At 53.2% G+C, this 8,444-nt stretch overlaps 1 non-coding gene across 1 annotated transcript; it reads right to left on the bottom strand.

Moving 5' to 3' along the window:
• Positions 1-1,940: 1,940 nt before the first annotated feature.
• Positions 1,941-2,059, bottom strand: LOC112484147. The gene has a single exon (XR_003047901.1). It is a non-coding gene; the product is annotated as a 5S ribosomal RNA (ribosomal RNA).
• Positions 2,060-8,444: the final 6,385 nt, after the last annotated feature.

Genomic DNA, 8,444 nt, shown 5'->3' with positions numbered 1-8,444 from the left:
CCCTGGTGCCTCCGTGGCCCGGGTTCTACTGAGGACTCAGGAGAACTTCTCGGCGCTCATCATCTTCATGCCGTTGCAGGTAAGCGAACGGCTGCGGGTGTGCCGGGCTGACGTCATCCGACAGCGAAGGACCCGGTGCCGAAGGATATCACACATCAGGTTAAAGTCCCCAAATCCAGAAAGACACGTGCACCCCTCTGTCCACTGCAGCGTGGCTTACAACAGCCAAGACGTGGAGGCTCCCTAGGTGTGCCTGGACAGACAACCGCATAGAAGTTGTGGTACATACAGACAGTGGACGACTACTCGGCCATGAAGAAGAATGAGATCTTGCCCTTCGTGACAACATGGATGGACCCAGAGTGTATCACGATGAGTGAGACGAGTCAGACAGAGGACACATGCCCTGTGGTTTCACTTATACGTAGACTCTAAGAGGGCAAAAAAAAAAAAATGCACACGTGGACAAATAAAGCAAAAACAGACTCGGAGAATCAGAGCCCCAGGGGACGTTCGTCGGAGGGCGAAAGGGGGTGGGATTATAGTGAACAGTATCGTGACGAGTTTGGACGTTGACAGGTGATTCCCAGACTTAGTGGGGTGACCACATTACAATGTGCAAAAATGTTTCATCGCTACGTTGTACCCCTGACACGAACAGAGCCAATTTAAGCCTGTAAGCCGACTGCACTTAGATTTTAAAAAAAAGAAAAAGGAATTCAAAGAAGGTGTGCATTAGGAAGTCACTTCCTGGGGGCCGCGTTACTTTTCAAGCCGTCATGCTCAGTCCCCAGTGTCCCTGTGGCCCTCGGGAGGGCCGTATCTGCTTGTAGAGAGATGAATTAATTATCACTCAGAGCCTCCTCAGAGAGCTCTTAGAGATGGGGCTGACTCACGGCCAGTGTTTTTCCACGCTGAGCGTTCCCTCTGGACGTGAAGTTCCCACGTCGATGGAAAAGTTCGGCCTGTTAAATATTAAAACGGGGAAGGGAAAACTATCCCTAAAGATTCGTAAAGAATGACATGATTGAAAACCACGCACCCATGAAGCGTCGGAAGCCTTAGGAACAAGCGGTGTCAGGGCCGAAGGCGTGGTCTGGCTCCCGCGTCACCCACAGAACACGGGGGACTTTGCCACTTAGTAATTTTAGGTTCTCGTGTCTTTTCAGGAAGGGAAGTCGAGAAAGTCGATGTCTAACCTCACGTCCAAGCTCGGTCATCTTACTCGCAGCAAGAAAGCGGAATTCAGAGCTGATCTAGAAGGATCCGGAAGCAGCATCCCCACTCAGCGTGACGGGGCCATTTTGACTCACTCAGCCAACCCCTTCTGGTGCCTCGAAGTTTCTCACTAAAACGAGGCTATTTTTAAAATCGCAGGGCACCGAGAGGAACCTCCAGCTACAGCTATCAACTGTGTCTTAGTTTCCACTGTGTTGAACAGAGATGCCCCCTGCATTTGACCTTGAGATAATTGACATTCTTTCCTAGATATCTGTCGTGCGTACTTGATCCAGGAAGGAATTTAGATCCCTAAAATATCTTTTCGGGGCAGGGATCACGGGTGCACTCGGAACAATGGCGTTTTATCTGTTACAGACGAGGAAGAAACTAATTCGGGAGTTCGCTGTCTCTAGCAACCTGTTTTTTTTTTTCTCCCACGACGGTTATATGTATAAGTCCCAGCCAACAGATGCTATGCAGATCCCGCTATGATATAATTCAGAGTGACAGTGGTCAGTGTGGGACTCTGTATTAAAGGGCACGGTGCTGGCCAGCCCCAGCTCTCAGCGACAGGATATCGGTTTGAGCATTTTTTTTCTTCGTTTTTTTTTTTTTCTTTTTGTTTTGTTTTCTTTTTTTTTTAGGCGAGGCAACCCTTGGTTGACCTCACAGATTGCAAGGAACTTGTCATCTTATAATCCCTTATTTATTTATTTTTACGCCTACAGCACCTGGTCTTCCTAGGTGGTCTCCCATCCAAGTACTAGCCAGGCCCGACCCTGCTTAGCTTCCGAGATCGGATGGGATCGGGCTTGTTCAGGGTGGCATGGCCGTAGACTTTTCTTTTTTTTTTTTTTCCATTGAAATCCACCCATCATACTGATAGGACTTTCTGTGCGTGCCACGCTGTGTGCTGGCCACTATTCTAAGCCCTTCCAGCATGTTTAACTCGTGTAAATATCCCAAAAACCTTACGTGGAAAGTCCTGTGAGTGTTCTCAGTGACAGGCCACTTGGCGCCTTGCCCACAGCCACACACCCGAGGGGCAGGTCCAGGCACTCTGGCCTGTGCACTTAGCCCCACGCTCTGTGGCTATTCCCGACGGCCTCCCGAGACATGCCCAGCTCTGGGTTTTTAAACGTAATAAAAAAATGCCTTCTCGATAACCAGCTTGGGCTTTGCACTCAGACTTTGCTTCGAATCCGTCTCAGCCACTGAGTAGCTGGGTGAACTTCGGAGACAATTTAACCACCTTTGTCCTGTGTCTTCTTTTCTAGGAAGTAAAAATAAGCTGACTCGTGGGGCCGCGGAGATGATCAGAAAAATACACTGGCCAGTCACTAGCACTGTGGAAGCGGCTGTTAATAATTGCTTAAATGTTACTAAGAAGGCAAAAAGGGGGAGTAAAAGTATGGCTCAACCCAAGAAATCTTTGAAGCCGCCTCCCCGGGCACAAACGGTTGAGTCACTGGTGTCGGAACTTGTATCTTCACTCTTCTGTAGGTTCAGAGGAAAGGACACTGAAGTCCTATAAGTCTGTAGGGTGGTCTGTGAACTCCCGCACCTCCCAGCCGGGCGTGAGTCTTCCTTTTCCGATGCTACGTGGTTCTGGCCGCTTTTTGGTGTTGTGTCTTATATCTTATCATAGAATAGACACGTAAACCCAATCCTAGCCCATAAATAATCAATCAAGTGTAGACTTGATTTTCTACAGTCACACGGCGTGCTGCGTTAGGTACGAATGGTTCATTGGTTTGTCATTAGCTTCGAGGTGCAAACCCCATCCGAGCATGTCACGCATTCAGCGATTGGAGTTGTCACTACAAATTAACAGGTCAGGCGAGTTCATGTTTTTGGCTACAGCTTACTGTTGATGGCTAAGGCTATAAAGAAAAAAAGACAGCCTGCTGAATACTCTCCAAGGGTATATCCTGTAAGGGGTTAATATGCAGACTATACAAGAAACCCATACAACTCAACGCCCCCCCCAAAAAAAATCATTTAAAAAATGGGCAGAGAGCCTGAATAGACATTTCTCGATCACACAGATGCCCCATGAAAAATGGGCAGAGGGCCTGAATAGACATTTCTCCATCACACAGATGGCCAATGGACATGTGAAAAGATGCTCGACGTCACTCATCATCAGAGAAATGCAAATTTGAACTGCAAATTTGTCAGAATGGCATCATCAATAAACCAACACATAAGTGTTGGCGAGGATGTGGAGAAAAGGGACCCCTCATGCACCATTGTTGGAATAGCAAACTGGCCATGATAGAAGACAGTGTGGAGGTGCCTCAAAAAATTAAAATTAGAACTACCTCGTGACCCAGCAATCCCACTTCTGGGTATTTATCCAAAGAAAGCGAAAACAACTAATTTGAAAAGACCTGTGCACCCCTAAGTTCACTGCAGCATTATTTACAATAGTGAAACTAGAGAAGCGACCTCAATGCCCGTCAATAGAATAGAGAAAATGTGGTTCGTATAGACCATGGAATATTACTCGGCCATAAAAAGTGAAACCTTACCACTTGCAAAAACATAAATGGGCACAGAGGGTGTTACGCTGAGCGAAATAAGTCAGACCGAGAAAGACAGATACCACGTGATCTCACAGATGGGATCTGAAGACACAATGAAGTAAACAAAACAGAAACAGACCCACAGACGCAGAGAACAAACTGGAGGCACGTAGGGCAGGGGGTCGGGGGAAGGACACGAGCAGGCAGGGCACAGGCTGGGAGCAAATGTCGGCAAATCGTGTCTTTGACAAAACAAAAACAAAACGAACGCACCTGACTTCCCGTCTTTGATGTTATCACACTTAGATTTTCTTACGAACTTAAGCCTCAAGAAAAGTGTTTTGTTGGGTCCGTGCCTGTCGCCCGTCCCAGGCCAGCTGGACGTCCTCCTCTGGGCTTAAACAGACAAACGAACACCTAAAAACAGGAAGCGGGTGACGTTTTGTGGTAAGAAGCACTTTACATCTGTAAAGAACGAATGCCATCATGACTTCGGTGGTCACTGACTTAACTGCGCTGCTGTGCGTAACAGACGTTCGCTGTTGCTAGTCTCGCCCAGCATCTGACAGAACCTCACCTGTCGGTCGTCACGGGAAACGCGTGCTTGGAGTTTTGGGGGGTCGACTATGCCTATGTACCATTTTCACACTCAACACGAGATGCAAAGGGCACCTGGCAGCCAGGACGAGGTCCCCCCGCGCGTATTTTAAAATCAGTTTTGAAGACAGGCTCGCAAACCACCTGGGCTCCTGAGTCGACAGGCAGCATAAACGGGGCTTCTAGAGAAGCGGCTTCTCTTGAACGAGCATCTCTTTGAGGGGCCCCTCTCCTCCATGTAAGGACACAGGGGATCCAGCAGGAGGAAGCCACCAGGGACCCTGGGTCCGACCACTGGAGAATCCCTCACAGGCCAAAAGGACAGGGCCGCTTCCCCCAGCCGCCTACGAAAGACTTTAGGAGGACGGGGGCCTGTCACTTTCTCTACTCCTCCTACCAGTCACTGATGGAGCTGACCCCGCAGCCCTGTGTTGATGTGCTTAGCTTCCTTTGGTGGGAGGTTGGGGCCCGGCTGCCTCTGAGTGGTCCGCAGTCCTTGCCCGGCTCTAGCTAGGGGCCAGGTGACCCTGGGCAGATGCCCAGCCTCTGTGGCCTCAGGTGCGTGTACTGGTTTCCCGCCGCCAGTGCAACAAATCACCGCAAAGGAGGAGGCTTAAAACAACACAGGCGAACCAGCTCGCAGCTGAGGGGCTCACCTGGCCGACACCCAGGTGCGGGGCGCCGGGTGCTTCGGGGCTGTAGGACACAACCTGGTCCCCCTTCCAACTCCAGAAGGCCCGTGTCCTCAGCTAGGGGCTCCCGTATCTTCAGAGCGGGGGTGCAGCCCCCTGCCCCTCCCGCCGGATGCCCATGACGTCGGGTGACGTCCTGTCGCCGGGATAATCTCGCCATCACGGGTCCTTAGGAGAATCCCGTCCGTAAAGGCCTTTCAGGTCGCTACTCGCGGGTCCCAGGGATTGGGACGTGCGCGTCTTGGGGGGCGTTACCCTGTCGCCCTAAGGCTCCTGGATAGCGAGGCCCCCCAAATCCCGGAGACCACGAGGGCGCCTCGTGCAGGACCCATTCCCGCCGTAAATGTGGGCATCGTTATCACAACAGCGGACGGGAGAGCGAGAGAAACAGCCTAACCCGGTAACTATCTGCGTGACACGGGGCAGCCGAGCCCGTGTCCCTGTGCCCACGTCACGCGCCCTGACGAGTGGCGGTGGCCTCCCCGCAGCCGGGCGGGCTCCGCGCGGACAGCCGGAACCCGGTCCCCCTCCCACGGGGAGGCCAGGCTCACCCCGCGTCCTCCGCCCCGCACCCTTGGCCGGCGTGGGGTGAAGGACGGTGCGCAGGGCCCGCCCTCTGTCCCTGCGGGTCCCTGTCCCGCCTCCCGCTGCCTGCGCCTGCACCTGCGCAGGTAGCACCGCCTCACAGCGCATGGCGCCCCCGTGCAGCCATGCTGGGACCTGGGGGGCACGGGGGTTCACCCCATTCCTGCCCTTCTCGCTGAGCCTCCGGCAGCAGCGGCCAGGAACTGGACCCGGCCCTGCTCCCCTCACCCCCTGTCCCACCCCCTGGGGTGGGACCAGCGCCGCACCCGCCCCTTTTAATGACACCTTCCCGATTCTAAGGAAAATCGCACGGAAGCGGGCGGTGGGGGAGGGGCAGGGAGGCTCGCTTCGCGCCTGGAAGGGGTGGGGTTCCTGTGGGGTCCAACTCTGCGTCTCTCCCTCCCTCCCAAGGCAGTTCTGTGTCTCCCCGTGACGGGTCAGCGCAGCCCGAAAATCAGAGGCTCGGGAAGTAAGCGAATCAGTGGAAGGCGACTGGGGTGCATAGTACGTGCGGACCCCCTCATGTTCCAGACCCCTCTGTGAGACCTCCCCCGCGGGCCTAGTCCAGCTCCCCGTGGCCGTGAGTCTCCTGTGTCCACTTGGCCGGGCCACCGTGCCACTGTGTGGCCCGATGTTATTCTGAATGTTCCTGGGAGGTTAACATTTAAAATCAACCGACTTTGAGTAAACTCGATTGTCTCACCAAAGTGGTGGGCCTCGCCTAATCAGTTGAAGGCTTGCCTAGCACAGAGACTGACACCCCCGAGTGAGAGGGGACCGAGCAGCCAGCAGCCTTCCGCCTCCAGCTGCCACTCCTCCCTGGCCTCTAGCCCACCTGCCTCTCGCTCCTGGTCTCCACAATCTCATGAGCTGATTCCTTAAAATAAATGGAACTATATATATAGAAATGTATGCATAGATGCACGCATCCTGCTGGCTCTGCGTCTCTGGGGAACCCAGACTGCTGCTCTGGCCATTCTCAAACCCTTTGCACGTTTAGGAGAGCGAGATCGCGGGGGAAGGTAGTGAGGGGGCCGGGGACGGGAGCGCCGTGGGGAGAATTGGTCCCGGCTGGCACTGCAGTGGAACGGGGCAGGCTGACCGGGGCCCGAGCGTCCGCCCCGCTGTCTGCTGGCTGGGGGAGCGTGGGTGGCCCGGCACACGAAGAGAAGCTGTGTGGGGATAATCAGAGAGAACCTGCCAGGCTGTGTTTGAGAAGATGCAGTTTTTCAAGGATCGGGAGCGAGGACCGTAGACGATGGCATCGGTGCCGTGTCGTGACTGTATGACAAACGGTGTCTACGGTCACAGAAGGACTATTTCATGAGACCTCGTGCCCACGGAATTAAGCGTCTGGTGCACTGAGCACTAAATGACATCGTCTGAATTTGCTTGAGGTCACACAGTTCTCGCGGGATAACGGTAAGCTGTCATAACGCGCATCTAAGACTGGGGAGATTTTTTTAAAAATAAAAATCATTCATGAGTGAATACTTGGAATATCATAATAGGTTTCTGATGTCTGTTAGGGGAGCGACATTATTAACCCAACACACTCAAAAACAAACCCAAGCAAAAAATGGGAGAAGGAATTTAACAAACATTTCTCAAAGACACACGAATGGCCAATGAGCATATGAAGGGCACTCGACATCACTGATCAGTAGTTCAAGGAAAATCAGAAGCCCCGTGACGGACCACTGACACAGGTCAGGATGCTGCCGTAAGAAAGAACCCAGAAAATTACAAGTGTTGGGGCACGTGGAGAAGTCGGGACCCTCATACGTGGCTGGTGGGGGTGTAAGATGATGCAGCCACTGCAGAAAACAGGGTGACGGCTCCTCAAAAATTTGAAAAAAATATAACTACCAGATAACACAGCAAAATAACTCAGAGCAGAGACTCAGACGGACATTCGTACGCCCATGGTTACAGCAGCATTATTCATCAGGGCTAAAACATGGACGCCATGCGAGTGGATGAGCGGATGAGCAAAATGGGCTCCATCCAGACGGGGGCTGTTATTCAGGCTGAGGAAGGGAAATTCTGACGCAGCCTATGACGTGGATGAACCTGGAGGAGATCACGCCGGGCGACGTCACGGAGGGACAAACGCTGTGTGACTCCAGTGTCCAGGCGCCCGGAGCCGTCAGGTTCATGGAGATGGGACGCAGGGCGGGGGTCGCCGTGGGCTGGGGATAAGGGGGAGGGGTTAGTGTTTAATGAGGACAGAGTTTCAGTTTGGGGAAAATGAGAACATTCTGGAGATGGGTGGTGGTGACAGTCACAGGACAATGCCAACGTCCTCCCTTAAACATGGTGACATGGAAAATTTCATGTAGTGCATATTTTACTAGCCTTACCTGCTCGGTGCCTGGCCCTTGGTCGCATAAAATCAATGACTGGCGAATGAATTATCGAACAGCCTTTCGGAGTAGATTCTGGGTGGATTTCTCTTGAAAACACACTGAATTCATTCTAAACCTGGGCGCTAAGTTAGCTGGACAGGCAGCGTGGACCCAGGACAGGGGCCCACCCCCCAGGGAACAGCCTGTCACTGCGTCTCTGTGGTCCATGCTCGGGCGTCTCGCTAAGAGCGTTGGGGTCCTCGGCTGTAACTCTGGGGGAGCAGGGTCCTGGCTCCTGTGTCCGTCTGACAGCCCTGTGTCATTTAACGGGAAGTAACCGGGAGGCCTCAGACCTCGCCATCGGAACAAGAAGCGAGGTTCGCACCACAGGGACGTTCGAGACTGGCTCCGCGCGCCGTCGCAGTGCGGTTGGCTGGTCCCCAGCAGTGGCCGTGCTGTGACGTCTTGTCGCA

This window comes from Pteropus alecto, unplaced genomic scaffold (genome assembly GCF_000325575.1).
Source record: "Pteropus alecto unplaced genomic scaffold, ASM32557v1 scaffold447, whole genome shotgun sequence".
NCBI classification, from domain to species: Eukaryota; Metazoa; Chordata; class Mammalia; order Chiroptera; family Pteropodidae; genus Pteropus; species Pteropus alecto.
This window is presented reverse-complemented; position numbering and strand designations above follow the sequence as displayed.